General features: G+C 42.5%; 1 protein-coding gene and 1 pseudogene across 2 annotated transcripts in view; one reads left to right on the top strand and one right to left on the bottom strand.

The window, feature by feature from the left end:
• Window positions 1–2,776: 2,776 nt before the first annotated feature.
• LOC110334962 lies at window positions 2,777–3,855 on the bottom strand (annotated as a pseudogene). Its single transcript, XR_002381139.2, has one exon. The product of XR_002381139.2 is annotated as a receptor of activated protein C kinase 1 pseudogene (transcript).
• A 2,445-nt stretch (window positions 3,856–6,300) lies between these two features.
• Window positions 6,301–21,467, top strand: part of Rnf19a (ring finger protein 19A, RBR E3 ubiquitin protein ligase) — a 44,066-nt gene continuing 28,899 nt past the window's right edge. Inside the window, exon 1 of the mRNA XM_021216863.2 lies at window positions 6,301–6,526. The gene's annotated coding sequence lies outside the window, so the exon portion shown is untranslated. The remainder of the gene's footprint in view (window positions 6,527–21,467) is intronic.

The following is a 21,467-nucleotide window of genomic DNA, read 5'->3' as shown; positions in this document are numbered from 1 at the left end:
TAGTGGGTCCCATGAAAAAGGAAACAGCTTCCTCTCCCCTAGCATTCTGTGAAAAGGCCCAAGGAGAAATGAAAAGTGAGAAGACTTCATGAAATTGAGCACTGCCATAATAAAGCTCTTAAGCTGCGGTTCTCAAACATGTGGTATGGCTTACCCAGAGTGCTGGTTAAATTCTAGCTAGATCCTAGGGCTCCAGCCTCATCAATAATGACTCCATTATTCTGAGAGAGACCCAGGAATGTATTTTAATAAGCACCCCCAGATGAGGCTGAGAATAGCAGCTCTAACCTCCACTTTGGGAAATGGGAAAATTGTTTAGATAGCCCTTCTCAGGGCTCCCACCACCAACCCAGCCTCAAAGGAGCCCTGCGATGAAAGAGGGACTTGGGACAGGGGAGGGGATAAATCTGAGCAGCTCAGCCTTCAGCCTTCTGAAGCACTTGCTATCGAGAAAAGGCCTCTCCTTGCCAGGTTCCCTATATGGTCCTAACCAGAGAACAGCCCAAGCAGGGACACGGGTGACTATTTTAAAAATATTCTTTGGAATATCCCTACCCTAGTGACTTTCCCTTATCTAGGAACCATAGCTAATGTTTCCTGATGACAGACTGGGTGCCAAGCCTTGTACTTCACTCATTTAGTCCTGAGAACAGCCCAATAGGTAGATATTTCTGTGACCAGGTTCTAGATGGCCACATTAAGCAGGGCCACTGGGATGTACATAAATGAGTCACTGGCAGTGTGGCCGCCTGTATCCATAGCACCTCTCCAGGAAGTCAGGCCACAACTTTCACAGGCTCACACTGGTCTTGGCACTGTGGTTGATTCATAAAAATTTCCCAACTTTCCTAGGGACCCACAGCTAGACTGGAAATTTTGCAACTTCACAGATAAGAACTGTATAAGAGGAAACTGTATAAGAAGAAACTTGTGGACACTGATGGGAAGACAGCTGGGCCAATCTGGAAATCAGCTGGATAGACACACAGTGAGAGTGACCGAGAAGACACACGGCACTGATCAAGTGTGCTGGCTAAGGGTCAAAGGCCAAAGACAACCTCTTCATGGCCTGTTAATGACAGTAAAGCTGGGGAAGTGGCTCAGTTACTAAAGGGCTTACACAGAATGTAAAAGATCCTGAGTTTGGTCCTAGCCCCACAGAAGACTATGTAGTACATGTCTATATTCCCACACTGAGGAGGCAGAGTCAAAAGTTCGAAGTCACCCTCAGCCAACACAAAACTTCTTGGCCTCTAGTGACCTCAGACAGAATTAAGGCTTCTACAGTGTTCTTTGTATCATACATTTGGCCATTGTGTTAGCACGAACCCTTTAATAAGCTTACTGTTTGTTTTTGAGGTAGGATCTTGTTATATAGCCCAGAGTGGCCTTGAACTTGCTTCTTAGCCCAGGCTGGCCACCTCACCTTCAGCCTTTCCAGTGCAAGGATTGCAGACTGCCACCACATCAGGTTACAGTGAGTTCTCTCTCTCTCTCTCTCTCTCTCTCTCTCTCTCTCTCTCTCTCTCTCTCTCTCTCCCTCCCTCCCTCCCTCCCTCCCTCCCTCCCTCTGTAGACCAGGTTGGTCTCAAACTCACCAAGATCCATGTCTTGCCTCGGCCTGCAGAGTGCTGAGATTAAAGGTATGTTCGCCCATGCTTGGCTAGAGTAGTCTGTGCATCATTTCTCTGCCGAGCTTATAACGGCTTGAGGACAGGGGTGAGACATTAGTGTCTCTTTGGTGTCCTTGGGTTCACAGCTAAGCTTCTTTGCTTCTCCTTCCTCTTTCCCATATGCCAGGTACCAAAATTTAGTGGGAAAGGCCTAAAAATAATAATGTAGTGCTTTTTAGGGTTCCTGTGTAACCAGATAGGCTTGACGTACACAGTGGGACTAGTACAGATGAGTAAAAGGAGCGGGCAGAGGAGAGGGGACAGGGTTATACAGTTACACCTACAAAGTTAGGTGACATCTACAAAGAAAATGGCAGTAGGAAGGACGTGGAAGTATGAGAAGAAGGAGGACAAGAGGTAGGATATGAAGAATAATTAGCTGAGGAAATTCTCACCTAGAGTGTGGTTCTAGAGGAGGGGCTTGGGTTAGGTGTATGGCAGAAGGGTGTAGGTGTGGAGCAGACAACCTCTAGATGGTCTAATTTCAGCTCTGCTGCTACCAGCTATGTAACTGAGCAAAGCACTGCATGTCTTGAGCCTCAGACTCTCATTTGTCAATTAGTTATTAACATCGACACTTATCTTTGGGGCCCTGGGATAATTAAAAGGTTAATGCTAATAGAACAGAGCAGGACATGTCATGTAGTTTGCACCCAATAAGAAGGAGCTGTTACTTAACCCCACTCTTCTCTCTCTCAACCCCCACTTTTATTGCATTCCACGCAGGCCTTTCCAATTATACCCCAAGACAAATATGCAAACCATCCTTTCTGTTCCCACAGTCTCGACCTGGCTAGAACTATGCCTTCTTTATGAGATCCCTTTGACGGCCTCAGTCTTCCTGCCACAGTCTCACCCACAGCACAGAGTGATAGGTGTCTGGTGAAAAACAGATGCAGTACACTTTTATAAAATCTACGATATATACCAATCATCTAGCATCCCTTACCACATCCTTACAGGTATTCAATTCTCTGGCTCCGCACTACCTATCTGCCCCCATCCTCTGATTCTCTATGCGTTACCCTGTATCTGTCTTGAACCTGGCAAGTTTTCCTTGCCAAGACCTTGCACTTTCTTTTTTTTTTTTTTCTTTTTTTTTTTCAGAAAGCCAGTTTATTTCTAAGACTCTTTGTCATAAAACTTTTAACGGGTACCAATAGTCACGTGCCATACTCGCACCAAGTTGTCTCTATAGCCAGCAAACAGAGTCTGGCCATCAGCAGACCATGCCAAAGAGGTACACTGGGGTGGCTCTGCCTTGCTGCTGGTGCTGATAACCTCTTGCTTCAATTCGTCTACAATGATCTTGCCCTCCAAGTCCCAGATCTTGATACTGGGGCCAGTGGCAGCACAGAGCCAGTAGCGGTTGGGGCTGAAGCACAAGGCATTGATGATGTCCCCACCATCTAAAGTGTAAAGGTACTTGCCTTCATTGAGATCCCACAGCATAGCCTGGCCATCCTTGCCTCCAGAAGCACAGAGGGATCCATCTGGAGAGACAGTCACTGTGTTCAGATAGCCAGTGTGGCCAATGTGGTTGGTCTTTAGCTTGCAGTTAGCCAGATTCCACACCTTGATCAGCTTGTCCCATCCACAGGAGTCAATGATAGGGTTGCTGCTGTTCGGGGAGAAGCGGACACAAGACACCCATTCTGAATGACTCTCATCCTGGACAGTGTACTTGCAGACACCCAGAGTATTCCATAACTTTATGGTCTTGTCTCGGGACCCAGAGACAATCTGCCGGTTGTCAGGGGAGAAGGCCACACTCAGCACATCCTTGGTATGGCCGACAAATCGCCTTGTGGTAGTGCCCATTGGGAGATCCCAGAGGCGCAGTGTTCCATCCCAGGAGCCTGAGAGGGCAAACTGACCATCAGAGGAGATAACAACATCACTAACGAAGTGGGAGTGACCTCGAAGAGCACGCTGTGGTATGCCATAGTTGGTCTCATCTCTGGTCAGCTTCCACATGATGATGGTCTTGTCCCGAGAGGCAGACAGGATCGTGTTCGGGAACAGCGGTGTGGTGGCGATCTGTGTTACCCATCCATTATGGCCCTTAAGGGTCCCACGAAGGGTCATCTGCTCTGACATGGCTGCAGTGGATGCGAGTGCCACCGCAGCGACAAGGATGGCACCGGATAGCTCAGAGAGCCACGCACCGCGGCGGCTGCCACCGACCTTGCACTTTCTGATCATCAAGCGTCCTTGAGTTCAAATATCAGAAGAGTTGTTGAGAGAACAAAATAAAATATTGGATTTGACGCTTTTTATGCTGTTACTTTGTGTCTTAGTTGTTTCCCTATTGCTATGATGACGAAACACCATGACCAAGGCAACTTATAAAAGAAAGTAGTATTTTTTTCCTCCTAGTTTCTTTTGAGGATTTAATCAATTGGGCTTAAGGTTTTGGAGAGTTAGAGTCTATGACGGTAGAGCAAAGTGGTTAGAACAGCTGAGTGCTCACATCTAGAGAGAGAGAGAGAGAGAGAGAGAGAGAGAGAGACCGACCATTGGAGATGTTAGAAGGCTTGGTTCACCTTTCAATTTAGTAGACAGCAATATTTCTTGAGCCAATGTTGAATAAATTACAATGGGTAAATTAGGGAGAGTGCAGCAAAAAGCCCACCTGAGGCCAAGCAGCTTCTTTGCATGAATCCAAGGAGAAACGTGAGTTAGTAGCATGGTTTCCAGTCTTGAATGTACATTTATCACCTGGAATTTAAAAAATACATGGCTCTCCAGAGCCCCCTTCACTGGGACGCAGCCTAGGCAGCTCAATTTCCCAAGTTCTCTTGGGGGAGGCAGCCAAACTTGAAGTTGTTGTCCTGAAGGCAAAGGGTATAGAGCACAGAGAACAGAGTGATGTTTAGAGGGCACAGTAAACGGGACTCGTGAAAGGAACCAAAGGCAGGGTGCTGCGAGAACCCTGGACCTCTGCCTTGGCCCTGCTTGGATGAGAGTAGGAAGGGTTGTTTTAGATAAACCCCTGTCTACCTCAGACTTGAGCTATAGGTTTGTCTTAGGGTTCTGATGCTGCCACAAAACACCATGACCAAGAAGCAACTTGGGAGGGTTTATTTGGCTTACACTTCCATATCCACTGTTCATCACTGAAAGAAGTTAGGACAGGAACTCAAATATGGCAGGAACCTGGAGGCAGGCGCTGATGCAGAGGCTGTGGAGGGCGCTGCTTACTGGTTAGCTTATCACAGCTTGCTCAGCCTGCTCTCTTATAGACCCCAGGACCACCAGCCCAGGGATGGAACCATTCACAGTGGGCTGTCTCTCCATCAATCGCTAATTAAAATGTCCTACAGCTTCCTACAGCCCAGTCTTATGGAGGCATTTTCTTCATTGACGATCCCGTCTCTCAGATGACTAGCTTGTCTCACGTTGAGATAAAACTATCTAACACAAGATGCCTCCACAGATTCAAACGGAGATGTCCTTCAGGTATATCTCTTTCTCAGGATATGCATATTGGACTAGTGAGTAACAGAAGACAGAAATTTAATTTCTCAGAACTATGATGACTATGTAGAGTACAGGACCATTGTTATTCTGCACAATTCTTTACTCAAAACCCTTACCAGCCATTACCCCATCTATACTGCAAAGCTATTCTTGCACTATCCATAGGCTTAAAGTGTCCTATAGATTATCAGGTATTGAATGCAGCCTTTTGGTAGCATTTTAAGGTATACACATAATGGCTCTCAACTTCCATTAAATGGAAATCATATCCATACCTACTCCCTTTAAGATGTGTGGTCAAAGACACTTAGCCCTAAATCGCCTAGCCTGTTTCTAACTGGAAAAAAATTACTGTGTTACCAAAGAGGCCAAGTGGGGTTTGAAAAAATATGGCTCCTTGGTGAGTTTCTAGTTTAGACACTGAAATAAGGATCGAGTGATATATTTAGATTAAGTAACAGATGGTGGATGGACATTTTGGCATCCAGCACATCCATTTCTCAGGATTCTAAGGAAATGATCTAAGTCCCCAAGAGAAATAAACGGAGAGAATGGGATCAGGACAGGAAAGGGATCTGTTTAACTAACTCTATACCAAGTCTTGTGTAGGTGAAACATTCAAAGGGTGTCCGACTGGATCAAAAGCTGGAGGAGAATGGAAGACACAGGCTGGACCAAAGTACCTCCTACTGTATCAGAGATTGATAAGGGCTGAGATATTTCTTTGGGGACACCTCGGCTCTGCTCTCCGGAGGGTTGCCTATCAAGCAGGTGAACAAAGCCGTGAAAAGCTGAGTCAGGGTCCTCCAGCCCAGGACGCGCTCCACCTGGGACGCGGCTCCCGCCGTCCCCTCCTGTCACCTCACGGAGACGGGGTCCGGGTTACAAGAAGGGCGTCTCCCGCCTCACTGCCGGGCGCGTTCCGAGTGAGTGGCCGCCCGCGGGAGGGCCGGCGGCGAGAGCGCGCAGTGCGAGGCGAACGTGCTCGAGCCAGGGAACCACCGCGTCCCAGAGGTACCCGCGGCTGGCAACCGGGGTGGGGGAGGGGCGGGGCGTGACGCCAAGACGCAAGGCGCGCTGGGCGGGGCCGTGCCGGGTGGGGCAGGAGGGAGTGGAGGGGGCGGGGCCTGGGGGCGAGGGCGGGGGAGAATGGCAGTTGCTGTGTTGGTTCCCGGCTGCGACGGTCCGGCTGGAGTCACTGAGGGGAGTTCGGGAAAGCGGCCGCCCGCAAGCGTTCCACCGGCAGCTCTCGCCCTCGCTGAGAAGGTTCCGCGGCGGTGCTGAAGGGTCGTCCTCCGTTCTGCCTCCGCTTTCTGCCTCCGCGGGATGGGCCTGCTCGCCGGCCGCCGCCGCCGCCCTGAGGAGCCGAGGTACGGCAGGCGCCGGAGCCGCGGGGGCCGGGCGGCTCCCCTACGGATGGGGCTTCGAGGCGCCGCTCAGGCCTCGGGCTCCGGGGTGCGGGCCCGGGCGTGGGGGCCGGGCCTGCGGCCCCGACGGTGCTGTGACTGTCGGCGGCGCTGCCCGGAGCGTTCCGGGGCCGCGGAGCGGACGAGACCCGAGGGCGGCCGCCGTGGGGAGGCGGCGGGGGCGGAGCGCATTCCTGACGGGTGAAATCGCCTCTAACGGGACGCTTTCCGGGCCTCGCCGCACACTGGGCGCCGCGGACTTCGCCCCCGGAGCCTGCCGCCTGGGGCCGGGGAGGACGGCGGGGAGATGACCGCCTCCTTCGGGAGCGGAGATCGCGCACACACGCAGGCACCGGCGCGGAAAGCCGTATAGCCTGGGGGTGAACGGGGGTCTTCCGCTCCACCTCCGGGGTGTTCCCTGCCCTCACCCCGAGCGAGGCCACCACTTTGAATTGCCAGTTTTTCCTTCGGTCTGAGATTCCACTCTACTGTCGCTCTCTTCTCTTTTTCCATTTCCATTAATGGGAAGAAGTGGTTTAGGGTTCGTTAATCCTGAGACAAGGGCAGCAAATAAAAGAGGGAAGAGGATGGTGAAGGCTATATATGGGAAAAAGAAAGGTTTAATTTTTGCTTGTTGGCGCCCTTGGAGATAGAAATACACGGCTGGTGCTTTACTTTGTGTAGGGTTTACTGTTGAGAATGTCGCAAAATGTTAGGACGGCCTTTAAATGCAGCTGCAATTTTCAAACCTGGGGTTGGCTATAAAGGCTGATGTAAAATGATAGCAAACGCGAGGTATGAAAGCGGGCCTTTCCGTGGTTGGTGCCTTCAAAATATTTTGATCTTCCTCATTCTACTTTGTGTGTGTGCACGCACGCGTACCCGGCAGTCTTTGATTATTTAATATTTTAACCAGAATTTCTTGACCTTTTTCATTGTATGTAGTGTGACGATATACTTGTCTTTTTTTCCCTTTCCGGTTTTGCTGTAAACCGGTCTCTTTGCACATCCTAGTGCTTCTGTTTGTGTTTCAAGTCATTTCCATATTTGCTTGCTTAATCTTCTTTAACACAGAGCTGTCTGTATTGAATTAAAATGTAAATATTTAGAAAATGGCGATGTCCTTACTTTCAAATGTTCTTTTCTTGATACATACAATTTCTTGGGCAAAGAATTGGTATTAAGCCTTGGGACTTACTAAACCAAATTATGCAAAACAAAAGCAAGCCCCCCCTTTTTTTATATACTGTATACAGTGTAAGCTTAAATTTCATGTGACCATGGAAAGATTTTAATGTCATTGCAAGGTGTCTTTCTGAAGAAGAATGCATATGGCAGCTAGCCTGAGTGTATTTCTTTATATCATCTATTCTCATTTTAGAACCCCAGTAAGGTTAATTTTTTTAATTGCAGAATTATTTTAGAAGTTGAAACAAACCTATTCATTAATAAAAGAGCTGCATGAAATGTCTCATCTTGGAGATGCCTTGGTTGAACATTAGAATTAATATAAAGAATTGTTCATTGTACAGTTGCCTAGCAAATGTTAGAATTTCATTTTGAATATTTGTGGCAATGTGTTGGATTTTTGGTGCCTTTTTTAATCTGGCAAAATGACAGTGCCATATTATTTTGTACTTAAGTGTTTTTTAAGATACTTCAGCACCAAGTAGAAAGTAAATGGACTTGCCATGTTTGAACACGGTGTCCAAACAATGTTTTTGCAGTAGTGAGTATAATGTATTCAGGAGTCATTGCCACCACCCCCACCCCCTTTTTGAGAAAGGGTTTCACTATGTAACCTGGTAGTTGACCTAGAACTTGCTATGTATACAAGGCTGGCCTTGAACTCACTGAGTTCTTGCCCTGATAGGATCTGCCTGGCTTGGAGACACCACTGTACTTTAATGGGTTATAGATGTATGCATAATTTTATGCAGACGTGTGTGTGTGTGTGTGTGTGTGTGTGTCTGTGTCTGTGTGTGTGTGTGTGTGTGTGTGTGTGGCTAGTCCTGAGGATAGGGCCTTGCACAAGCTAGGCAAATTTCTTAGTACCTCTGCCCTCTTTGTTTGAGGCAAGCTTTTTATTTTTATTTTTTCTTCTCTCATATCTTTTGAAAAGGATTTTGTATATTTGGATGACAAGTCTTGGTTTTTCCTAAATGCTTAGATATAGCACAGAAATCCTTTAGTTTTTAGTCAGCCCTTACTATCTAATAAACATATATTCTCTAATCACCTCATGTGTTAGTATCTGTTTGTAATTTTGCTACTCTAGAGGTTGAGGTGGGAACATTGTTAGAAGCTAACTGAGCAATTTAGCTAGACCCCATGGCAAGCAGCAACAGTGCCACCAATTATCAGTCTTCATCATCATCCGGTGGGCGCTGGAGAGTGAGAAATGTAGCTTTCTGATGTTTCTAAGAAGACAAAATAATTGTGAGAACTTGTAAACATCCCCAGTCAAGGGCTTGGCACGCATCACATAAGCTGATGATAAATTTGGGTACTTTTATGTCAGAATTATTCATATCTTCTATATTCAAGAAATAGAAAGTTTTAGAGGATCGTTACTTGTCTTTCAGATGGTACTATAGGTGACAGTTGTCAGATACAGGCTAATTCTTACTAAGCTTATGCTCTTTTATTGATTTTTTTAAAAAAAACAGATTTTATTTATTTTATGTATATGCATACACTGTAGCTGTCTTCAGACACACCAGAAGGCGGCATTGGATCTTGTTACAGATGACTGTGAGCTGCCATGTGGTTGCTGAGATTTGAACTCAGGACCTCTGGAAGAGTAGTCAGTGCTCTTAACTGCTGAGCCATTTCTCCAGCCTTCTTTTATTGATTTTTATAGTTGACATTTAGCTAAACAAACAAACAAACCTTGGCTATCTTGGGCTAACAGCCAAAGTAAAGTTGAATTTTTCCAAAGTAATATTTGATTACATATTACATTGATTCCTTTTGTCCAGCTAGTTCTTCAGAACAAAGCAATAGCCAGTTTTAAAAGGCCCAGGCGCATACAGGGAACACTGACTAAAGGACTAGCTCGACTACTATTTAGCAAATATTAATTAGATTTAGTTATGAAGAATAACTGAATTTTCTTTACCTAGGCAGTTTTTCCCTCCAACTAGGAATAATTTTCCTTTCTTTTTAAAGTTCAGGTGGCAACATGCTAGCCATTCACGGTACAACAACATGCTAGCTATTCATGGTACAACAACATGCTAGCTATTCACGGTACAACAAGAGCTGTTTCACTCTTGGGGGTCACTAGAGGGGTGGAATAAGAATATTAGGAATAAGTCACTATGCCAATTCTTTGTTAACTGGCAGAAGATGCATCATGTTGAAACACACCTGTGAAGAATATTTATTGCCTAACACATCTGTATTTCAGATGGTGTAGACTTCAACCAAAAAAGGCATTGAAGTAATTTTTAGGTGTTTAAGACTTGAATACTTCATTGTTTCTATAGCGTTGTCATATGTCATACTTGGTATATGAGAGTGGAAAAAAGCACATTTTTAATAAGAATTCCTTAAAAAATACATATTATTATATTGCTTTCATTGTTATTAGTAATATCTGAAGAATTATTTGATTGTGCTTTTATGTATTGTGAGTGTTTTGCCTGCATGTAAATCTGTGTAGGATGTGTGTGCAGTTTCTGTGGGACCCAGAAAAAGGTGTCAGATGCCCTGTTAATTTGTTGTAGAAGTCTTATTTAGCTGGCAGTGGTGGCGCATGCTTTTAATCCCAGCACTTGAGAGGCAGAGGCAGTTGGATCTCTGAGTTTGAGGACAGCCAGGGCTACACAAGAGAAACCGTGTCTCAAAAAAAAAAAAAAAAAATCTTATTCAGAATGCTTTTGCTATGTGAAGGTTCCAATAGGAGAGAACTAGTGAGCTATTGTAGCTTAAAAGATAAGTTTGTACATTGAATTTTGAAGCATAGTATAGGCCAGAAATTACCTTTGTTTAATTTAAGTCCCAAAGAAACTTCAGACCTGTATCTTTACTCGACAAAGCTCAAGTTGTCTCTTGAAAGTATATACCCTAATATTCTTATTCCACCCCTCTAGTGACCCCCAAGAGTGAAATAGCTCTTGTTGTACCACAAATAGCTAGCATGTTGCCACTTGAACTTCTAAAATTGAATCATGAGGAGCAAATTAGTTAGGGAGGACCAAGAAGCTAGGGCAGGTTATTGGGAAACTGATAATGTTAGCAAGAGGCAGAGGTGGGTAGATCTTTGAGTTTTAGGCCAGCCAGAGCTACATAATGAGATCCTTTCTCCAAAACAAAACAAAACCAAAACAAACAAAACAAAAACAAAGCATTCTGGATGAGTATTCTGTACTAAAACCTACTGTATCGCAAAACAAGTTGTCATTAGTCTGGATTTACAGATTTATGAAGCTATGTCAATTGCAATTATTGCAATATTGCAATTACTATATTACTATTTTTATGTGTGATCACATGTGAGAATGTATGGTAGGTAATGTAAGCTCTGTGGTTGGGGGTTTTGTTCATGCTAAAGATCTTCACACTTAGAATAAACTTGGTGTGGTGTACAATGAAGTAATTGTAGGATTGAGTAAGTTTCTGCTAAGTGAATTAAATATCTACAGTGAAATGTGCTCTCATGTGCTGCTCTCTCCTCTCTCATCGCAGGCTGGCATGTCCTGATCCTTCTCCTTCTCTTAAGTTATAGGATTATAAAGTATGATTATGTGGTCCTGGGGTTCAAACTCTGGGCCTTGTGCATGCTAGGAAAGCATTCTCCCAGCTGAGCTGCACTCCTAGCCCAAGGCAGCTATTTATAGAAATACACTGTGAACCACAATTGTGATTTAAGATTTTCCAGTGGTATATTAAGAAAGTTGAAGAAATAAAATGAAACTAATTTTTGTAATAAATTTTGTTTAGCCCAGTACACCCAAATGTCATTCCAGTATGATTAACAGATAGCTTTCATTCTTTGACCTTCACAGTGGAGTGTGGCTCTAAGAGCATTTTGTATGGCATGTTCCTTCTTGCAGAGATTCTTTGTCTTTTGTTGTCATCTTGGTAGTTTCTTTTTTAAGATTTATGGGCTGGTGAGATGGCTCAGCAGGTAAGAGCACTGACTGCTCTCCCGAAGGTCCTGAGTTCAAATCTCAGCAACCACATGNTGGCTCACAACCACCATAATGGATCTGACACCCTCTTCTGGCACATCTGAAGACAGCTACAGTGTACTTATGTATAATAATAAATAAATCTTTGGGCCGGAGCGAGCAGAGGTTAAAATTCAATTCCCAACAACCACATGAAGGCTCATAACCATACAGCTACAGTGTATTCATATATATAAAATTAATAAATAAAGCTTTATTTATTTATTTATATGTATTTATTTATAGTATTTATTTATTTATTAATTTTATATATATGAGTACACTGTAGCTGTCTTTAGACACACCAGAAGAGGGTGTTAGATCCCATTACAAATAGTTGTGAGCCACCATGTGTTTGCTGGGAATTAAACTTANGACCTCTGGAGGAGCAGTCAGTGCTCTTAACCGCTGAGCCATTTCTCTAGCCCCGGAGGGTTTTTTTGTTTTGTTTTGTTTTAATCTTTTGAAGCCATATACAGAATTGTCACTTCCTGTATCAGGATTATTGAGTTGGATTGTAAGGCACCAGACTTCTGCCCTGCTTTGTTTTGTACCCCTGTCTGTAAGATGAAGGAGAATGTGCTGTTCTTTATGGCAGTGAATTAGGGATGTGCAACACTGGCTGCTCAGACAAGACTCTGCAGAAGAGCTCTTTCCTTAATAGCACTTTGTCCTACTATACCTAGGTTGGTATAAAACTGAAGAAATCCCTAGATTACTACAAATAGAGTGAGTGCCCTGCTATCTACCACCTCTAAATCTTGTTCTCCCCTTCATTTGGAATCTGTTACATTGATATCCAGGTTGTCACAAAATCCAGGGATAGATGCCCTCATAAGGGGAAAACAGGAAATTACGGAAGACATGGAAGGAGGAGGTGGTGACCAGGAGACTGAGATACAGTCATATCGTCAAAACCCAGAGCTAGAAGAAGCAGAGAACAGATTCTCAAGAGCACGGGAGGGAACACAACCCCGCCTCTAATCTCAAGATTTAGAAAGTAAATACCTGTTGCTTTAAGCACCACTAGTTTGTGATGATTTGACAGCACCCATGAGAAACTAATGTATAATCAAAAGTCTTCAGTAACCCAAAGGTTCGTGCTTATTGTCCCTTTCTGTCACGCACTATGGTTATCAGGTACTAGATAGTGACATCCTAATCCTTTCTTAGACCTGTCTGGAAGTGTGTTAATACCCTCCAGCCTCAACAGGCTTAGGAAATAGATTACACCCTGTGTGTTCTGTCACTTTTGCTCTTGTCATTTCTTCCCTCTTTTCCAGCTTGTTCCCTTTTGTTCTTCACCTTTACAGTGTCATTCATACTTGGGGGAGGGGGAGTAAGGTGATGAGGATAAGCTAACAGGCTCTGCCTCTTACTAAGAGATCTTCCTGTCACTTTCTCATGTACCTTAATGTTGGATTGCCACAGGCCTTATTTTCCACCTTTCTATATTTACTGCCTTGGTCATTTATTTCATCCATGATTTTACTCATCACCCTATGAAAACTTCCAAGATCCATTTCTAGGCCTGCCTCAACTCCCATTCCCTGCTGTAGAAGGCATATTTCCACCAAAATAGTTGTTGTGAAATGGTTCCAGGGTTTTAGAACCTTTTAACTAGTCCCTACCTTAATGGCTGCTTTTCAAGTAAATAGTCTTTAGGTCAGCACCCTTAGGAGTCGATAGTTAAGTATCTACCAACTCTCTGTTAGTGTGTTCCTGTTATCAAAAGAGAGTGTTTTTAATCTCCCCCCAAGTGAATGATTATTACCTTTTTTATAGCAGTGTACTGTTTTCTAATTCATGATGAATATTATTTATAATGGGTATGATTAAAACTACAGAGCACCATTCTGCTCTACTTTCTAGTAAAGAACTGGGCTTATATAGGTAAATGTAGCAGGTGAGAGTGTGAAGTTGAGTTGTTCAAGACCTATGTCTTCTGGGAGGCTTTGGCATGTGGGAATAGTTTATTCTGGACTTGTAATTTCTGTTTCTGGGAATCATAGAAAGTATCTTAGGGGTAGAAGGTGTGTATATGACCTTGGAAAATTGTACTTCACAAATTTGGAGTGGATATTTTTAAAGTGGATACTTGTCTATTCTCATGATATGTCCCTTTCTCCCATATTTGGAAGTAATGTGTGAAGGTATTTGTTTTATTTTTAATAATAGATCACCAGAGATAGGCCTGTCTTAGCTATGTAAATGTAAGAAGACTAAAAACACTATATTTACTTTCAATAAATTTATGTATTTAAGCAGTGTTTTCCAAATTTCCAAATGGCTGGCTATACTGGTGAGAAAAGCCATTTCAGGCTCGAGAAGAGGGGTCAGGGGGGTGCTTGCTGCTCTTTTAAAGGATCTAAGTTTGGAATCCAGCACTCATATCAGACAGTTGACAGCTGACTGTAACTTTAGGTCCAGGGGATTCGACATCCTTTTAGGGACTCTGAGGGCACTTACTAACATGTTACATATATACATAGACACATACAGGATGGAAATTACAGCAGATAGAAGGTGGTAAAAGAAAAAGTTGAACCGGGCGTGGTGGCGCACGCCTTTAATCCCAGCACTTGGGAATATTATTTATAATGGGTATGATTATAAGAGCAGGCGGATTTGAGTTCGAGGCCAGCCTGGTCTACAGAGTGAGTTCCAGGACAGTCAGGGCTATACAGAGAAACCCTGTCTTTAAAAAAGAAAAAGAAAAAGTTGATAAAATTGAAGGTAGAATAATAAAAGCTTGCCAAGTTAATGAATGGGGGGCGGGGGATACACAAAATGAGCATAGCTATTGGCCACTTTGAAGCCAGCTAGTCTATATAGCTAGGACTACACAGTGAGACCCTAATCCTTTCCCTCCTCAAAAATTCATTAAATTTTGTTGTTTACTTATTGTGTGATGAATGGTTGCTGTGCCATGGCCTGTCAGTAGAAGTTCTCTCCTCCTATGTAGGTGCCAGGGATTAAGCTGAGTGTTTCAGCCTTGGTGGCAAGTACCTGACTCACTTAGCTATCACCAGTCTGTGAATTTTAAAAGTATAGTCTTGAAATGGGTAAGCCTTTTCTAAATGGGAAAAAAACTCCAAAGGTCGTAAAAACAAAGTGTGAATTGTAAAATTTCCTCATTGGAAATGTGCTGTACAGTTGAATATAATTAAAAAAAGAAAGATTCCTGATATGACAGCAAGTATGTGTATAATATATGTGATATATGTGTGTGTGTGTGTGTGTGTGTGTGTATTTAAATAAATAATTTGCAGAGACAGCTGACTACCTGAACAGTCCCCTAGTCCTCAAAATGTTAAATGTTGAAGTATCTGTCTTAAGCCTTCTGGCCCAGAATCATCTGACAGACATTAAATGAAGCAGGAATTATGAATGACTAGTTTACTCTGTCTTGGCAGACCTAAGCTGTTGGCTATCTCTCCATCTTGTGTCCTTTTCTGGACAGTTTTTTTGTCTGTAGATGACTTAGGGCAATTTTGTCCAGTGACTACCTTACCACAACTGGAGCAACTCCATATGGAGGTTATGATGCTCAATATCTTCTTTGAAGTGGTATGGGGATACTGTCAAGAGCACACATGCCTCTTAGTCAAAATTTTTATTAATAATTCAATGACTTTATATGTCATATTCTGTGGATTTCTGATGGTTTTGAAGACTATATAAGGTATATCTGAACTGTTAAACCTTGACTATTCTTAGTTATTTTTAATTGAATAATAATGAAAGCACCTTATTATAATTAAATCAGAATCTAATATGACCATGAGTTTACTATCTGGCCTGTAACTTGCATTACTTAATTATCCTAAATAGGTTATAATAGTAGCTATTGGAAGGACTGGGTCTAAGCCTTGTGTTTTTAAATGAGTTGCACAAGCACAATGCCTATCTAAGAGTAATAATGTTAGTTTCAAATTTTATATCAATATAAAAATGTATACTAGTGAAAACCTTAAATTTTTATCAATATATAAATTCTGTACCAATGTAAAAAACTAACTTTAATTTTGGGTCAATTATAAAGATTTCTACCAATGTAAGATTATGACTGTACAATGCTTTGTTTAAGAATAAATTTAGTAACCCATCCCATATATTTCCTCCTGTTCAAAATTATGGCCATTTCCAAATTATCCCTTTAAATGACATCCTATCTATAATTTATAAAATAACTGTGACCAGACACCCACACCCAAGGGATTAGGATGACAACTCTCAACTTCTTCCTGCTGAATTAGGGTGATGAAAACTTTTGAAAGGGGTGGGGAGGGGTAGGAAAATTAGAAAAATTGGTTAGACTTAAGAAAGCTAGCTTTAGTATCTGTTATCCAGTCACTGTATGCTTAGTAGGCTCAAGACTTGACTGAAGTTCTGGGATCTGTCTGAAAGGCTGGATGAACCAAGTCCATCAGAAAGCACCCGAATGTGTGAGTGCGCACGCGTGCGCGCGCACACACACACACGCACACACACGCACACACGCACACACACGCACACACGCACACACGCACTCACACGCACACACGCACTCACGCACACGTATGGTCTTTATGTTATAAGAGAAGGTCTACAGTTAGGAATTTTCTCTTGAAGTATTAGTTTGCAAACTTTTCGTTTGGGTATATATTTGTGTGTGTGATTGGGGGGATGAACTCACTAGCATACCATGCTTTTTGAAAAGTGGTTTGTGGGGAATGAATGAACTCATTAACAGGCTTTCCCTGGTCTGTAGACTTTTTTTTTTTAATCTAGCTGTCCTCATTTCCAAAGTTACCTCTAATGAATTATAAGTCATTTAGGTACACTATTAGAAGATGTTTGTCAATAGTGTCCTTTTAATCTGTAATTCTTGAAATTCTGTAGATAATTAACATATTTTCTTGTATCCTATAGTACTTGTAGGGTAAAAAAGATTGTTTTCATGGTTTAAAATTTTACATGTAGAAATACTCGTTTAACAAGAACACATCAGCACTAGCAAACCTAAAATATTGATTTAGCAAGTACTACTTTCTTTAAGCTATACGTTGTGTAAGGTACCAGTGAGACACAGCTTATCTTCCATTTCACTTCTGCTAATTCCTTAGGTTTCATTAGATACATTGTTAAAGGTTGATTTCACATTATGCTTGTAACTTTTGCTTGGAGTGATTGATATGTCAGTATTTGTAATAGAGATCAGACTTCTCCTAGGGTATCGTTATCACTAAAAATGGTTGAGGTCTTGACTCTCATGTTCTCTTCTGATGCTGGGTATTTTTGTTTGCCATCCCCAACATCCCCTCCAGGAATCACTTCAAAAATTGAAGGCTGGGTGTGGTGGCACCTGCCTTTAATCCCAGCACTGTGTGTTCAAGGTCAATCTGGTCTACATAGTGAGTTCCAGGACAGCCAGAACTGCTTAATACAGAAACCTTAGCACTCCTCTCCCCACCCCAACGTATGTTTTAGTTGTTTTATGTATATGAGTGTTTTTTTATACCATGTGTATCACACCACAATGTTGTACTTTTGACATGCAAAGATCAGAAAACAGATCCCCTGGAACTGGAGTTATCACAAGCTAGCATGTGGGTACTGAACTCAGTCCTCTTTCTGCAAGAGCAGCAAGTGCTCTTAACTTCTGAGCCCTTGCTCCAGCACCAGGTCCACTCTTCATTCACCCTTCTCTGCTCTGTTTTGGGATTCAGGAGGTGAACCTCTAAGTGTAGTCACATTTGAGGACCTTGTAGGATATTGGATGTTGGATTCAGAGGAGAAAAACAATTGGGTATTTATTCCTTTGAGTGAAGATGAATATCACCTTCCTTTGTGCTTTTGCCTAAGGAATGGCAGTAGCTTAATCGTCATTGGTTTTTCATTTTTAACTTGATCACTGACTTTCTAAGTATACCCTTTAGTTAGCTGAGAATACCTTTCCCCTTCTCCTCCTTCTCTTCCTTCAATCTCCTTATTTTTTTAAGATTTAAGTATTTATTTATGTGTCTGGGTGTTTTGTGCCTGTGCTTGCAGAGGTCAGAGGTCAGTTCCCCTGGATGGTTATGAGCTGCTATGTAGATACTGGGAATAGAACGTGGATCCTCAGGAAGAGTAGCCAGTGTTTTTAGTTGCTGAGCTAGCTCTCCAGTATGAGCAAGCTTTTTTTTTTTTTTAACTAGGACTATGACCAATACACCTTTTTCTAAATCTATGTGGATTGAGCATTCTAAAACTGTAAGATGCTTTGTTTATAAATTTAGTATTTAGAGCCCAGAACTCATTTTTATTTAAATCAGTATTATGAGTGTTGGTTAGGTGTTTCAGCTGACCTGTTCAGCTTTTGTAATTTTTACAAAGTGTAAGAAAACAATTTGTCAAATACGTTCAAGTTGTGTCAGAACAAACTAATCAGGAAACTAGAGAGATGGTTCAGGGGGTTAAGAATCATTCATTGTTTTTCCAGAGGACTCTGTTTCAGTTCCCAGCTCTCTTGGGGCTCTGACACCCTCTTTCAGACACACACACACACACACACACACACACACACACACACATGCTGGCAAATCTTAAAAACAAAAACAAAGCAGTACTTTTACTAGGTCTTTAGGACATGTAGCTTTTATACATGGTATAAACACCTTTGTTTTGGACCATTTCATTCCTCCTTCCCTCCTTCCTCCCCCTCCCCTTTTTTTCTTTTTTAAAGTAAGAAATGTAGCTCTGGTTGTCTTGGAACTCAGCTGTGTAGATCAGGCTGGCATTGAACTCATTGAATTCCATCTACCTCAGCCTCAGCTGACCTCCTCTGGGTGGTTTAATTTGTCAGTTCCACACATTCCTCAAGAAATAGATAAGAGAATCCAGGGGAGAGAACGAACACTGGACTAGAGGTTAGGAAAGCTATCTGACCTGCTTCTCTCAGTTGAAATGCATTAAAAGGACAGGGCACCGGTGTTCCTTTGCCCCTGATAAAGCTAATTCTCTAGCCAGGTTTTTTAAGACAGTGAAAGTATATTCAGCAGTTGGTAATTTGTTGGAATTGTGCTAAATGAGAAAAAGAGACGTTTCTCACTTTAACAGATGGCCAGAGTTCCCTGTAATACTGATGTTTGAGAAGTGACACTTTTAAACGAAAGCACATAGTATAGGTCCCCTTGCTTCTCACTCTATCTCAGGGACCAGGGTCTTCTAACATCTTCAGTTACTAGTCCATACTTCCATTCTTAGAGGAGCAAGCTCACTAAGTAGATAGGTAGTGATATTGAGGAGGTTGCATGCATTAGGGTTTTCCAGAGAAATGGATGTTACAGATATACAAAAGACTTTAAAAAAAAAAAAACAAAAAAAAACAAGAATTGGCTCATGTAGTTATGAAGGCAGAAACATACACCATGATCTAGTGTCTGCAAGCTAGTGGCTGAGAAAAACTGGTATAGTTCCAGTCCAAGTGTAAATGTTTGAGAGCCAGAGGAACCAGTGCTATAAGTCCTGCCCTGAGTTCAAAAGGCTTGGAGGCCAGGAGCTCTCATGCGCAAGAGTAGGAGAAAGATAGTATCATAGCTCAAGTGGAGGACAAACTCACCTTTTCTCTTCTCTATCCAGGCCCACAGTGGATAAGTTGATTGCTCACACACATTGATAAGGGTGATCTTCTGTACTCAGTCTGTAGATTAGGTGCGGTTCTCTTACAATCTAAGATCTTTGCCCACTGCTGCTTTTCTTCATGGTGTCAGTATTTTGTAACTTATCAAATCAGTTGGAAATCTTACTGTGCTCTCTATCATTTGTTCTTATTCTAAAATAGTTAAGTATTTGCTGTACAGTGCAAGCACCTGGGGTGGGGGAGATTAAAAGAAATTTCAATTATAAAGCTGTCAGGTTCCACAGGAAGAGGTGTGCTGAGAAGGATATCTTAGTAATGTTAGCCACTTACAATGAAAAAAGCTGGGTTAGGATATCCAGCAGCAACCCAGAAAACAAAGAAAATTCCTTTTCTAAACTTTGGGAGTGGGAGTCTGAATTTAGAGGGAGAACTCTCTAGTAGTTTAGTGAAGGTTCTAGATGGATATAAGGCTGTAATTTTAGAAGCTAATTCTGTTGTCCCAGTCTACTTTGGGGCTGCTACATTTTAGGAATTTAGTAGTTTAGGAAGGTACCAGGTAGGGAAGGCATGGTGATTCCCTCTTCACAAGGGCAGCACCTAGTACCTAATGAGGTACATGTGTGTACATGTGTACACGTGTGACGGTACATGTGTGCCCACATATGCATGTAGAGGTTGGAGGAGGACATTCAAGTTCTTTAGTGCATTTTGCCTTATTCCCTTGAGACAAACAAGGTCTGAAACTGAACCTGGAGCTTACCATTTTTCAGCTAGGGTAGAGACCAGCAAGTCCCAGAAACCTTGTCTCTGCCTCTCCCTGCCCCAGTTTGGGGATTATAGGTCAAGTAGCCACACCTAGCATTCTATAGAGAGATCTAAATTCAGGTCCACATGCTTGTGTAGCAAGTGCTCTTATCCAATGAGCCATCTCCTTACCCCTACACCTAGGATCTTCCTGGGGTTTGGTTTGGTTTGGTTTTGAGACAGGGTCTCACTACGTAGCTCTGGCTTTCCTGGAATTCTGTATGTGTATACACATACACTCATGCATGCACACCCAGGAGGTCTGATAATGAAACACCAAGTCTGATCATTTCTGAATTTCTGCTTTTTTGTCTGAAAAATATTTGTGGCTAAAACTTATGAATTGCAAATCATTCAGGAAAGAAAAATGGGCTGATATGTTCCTGCTTCTGGGGTAGTAGGATGAAACACTGACTATGTCTTCTGAATTTGCTGTTACGTAGATCTCTTCTTTATTTTATTCATATGGCTTTGCAAGATGGTTCCCTTTTTTTGAAAAAAGTGAATTATGTATTAGGCTATTATTTGCTAGAGTTTCTCAAATGTTTTGTGCCCCTCTATGTTTTGTGAAAATTGAGATATTATTTTAAGACAGTAGCAAGTGTTATGAATAAAGGATAGTAATTACAATTGGTATACGGATAATATGTTTCTTTAGATCACTAAAGTTCATATGGGAAGTATGTGCATCTTGTTAATAGTAATAACTTTAATGTTTAACACAAAATTTCAGCTGTGAGAGCCCACCAAAGTTCTTGTTTGATGTAAAAAAAGGCATTCCCAGTTAATGTAAAAAAGGTATTCCCATTTAGTAACATGTTTATAGATAATTCCCTTGGATCATTTCTATAAGTCTTGGGACTGGAGAGGTAGCTCGGCAGTTAAAAGTATTTACAACTACTCTTTTAGGTATTGCTAGGCATGGTGGCACATGCCATACATTTAATCCTAGCATTCAGGAAGCAGAATAAGCCTGGTCTACATAGTGAATTCCAGGAGAGCCAGAGCTACGTAGTGAGACCCTGTCTCAAAACCAAACCAAACCAAACCAAACCAAAAAAAAACAAAACAAAAAACAAAAAAACCCCAGAAAGATCCTAAGTGTAGGGGTAAGGAGATGGATAAGAGCACTGCTGCTGTTCTTGGTGGTTATCTCATGGTACTGGCATCTCCAAAATGCTGCTGTGACCCCTTCAGTCCTGGGCCATCAATTACAACTGAGGCTGCACCTTCACCAATGGCCTTTCATGGCCTCTCAACAGTGCTTCCATGGCCTCAGCTGCTCTGCATGACCCCTTCATGCCTTCAAAACCAGTACCAC

The sequence above is a fragment of the Mus pahari genome, chromosome 17, assembly GCF_900095145.1.
Source record: "Mus pahari chromosome 17, PAHARI_EIJ_v1.1, whole genome shotgun sequence".
Classification (NCBI taxonomy): Eukaryota; Metazoa; Chordata; class Mammalia; order Rodentia; family Muridae; genus Mus; species Mus pahari.
Note: the sequence above shows the minus strand (reverse complement) of the source record. Positions and strands in the feature narration are given on the sequence as shown.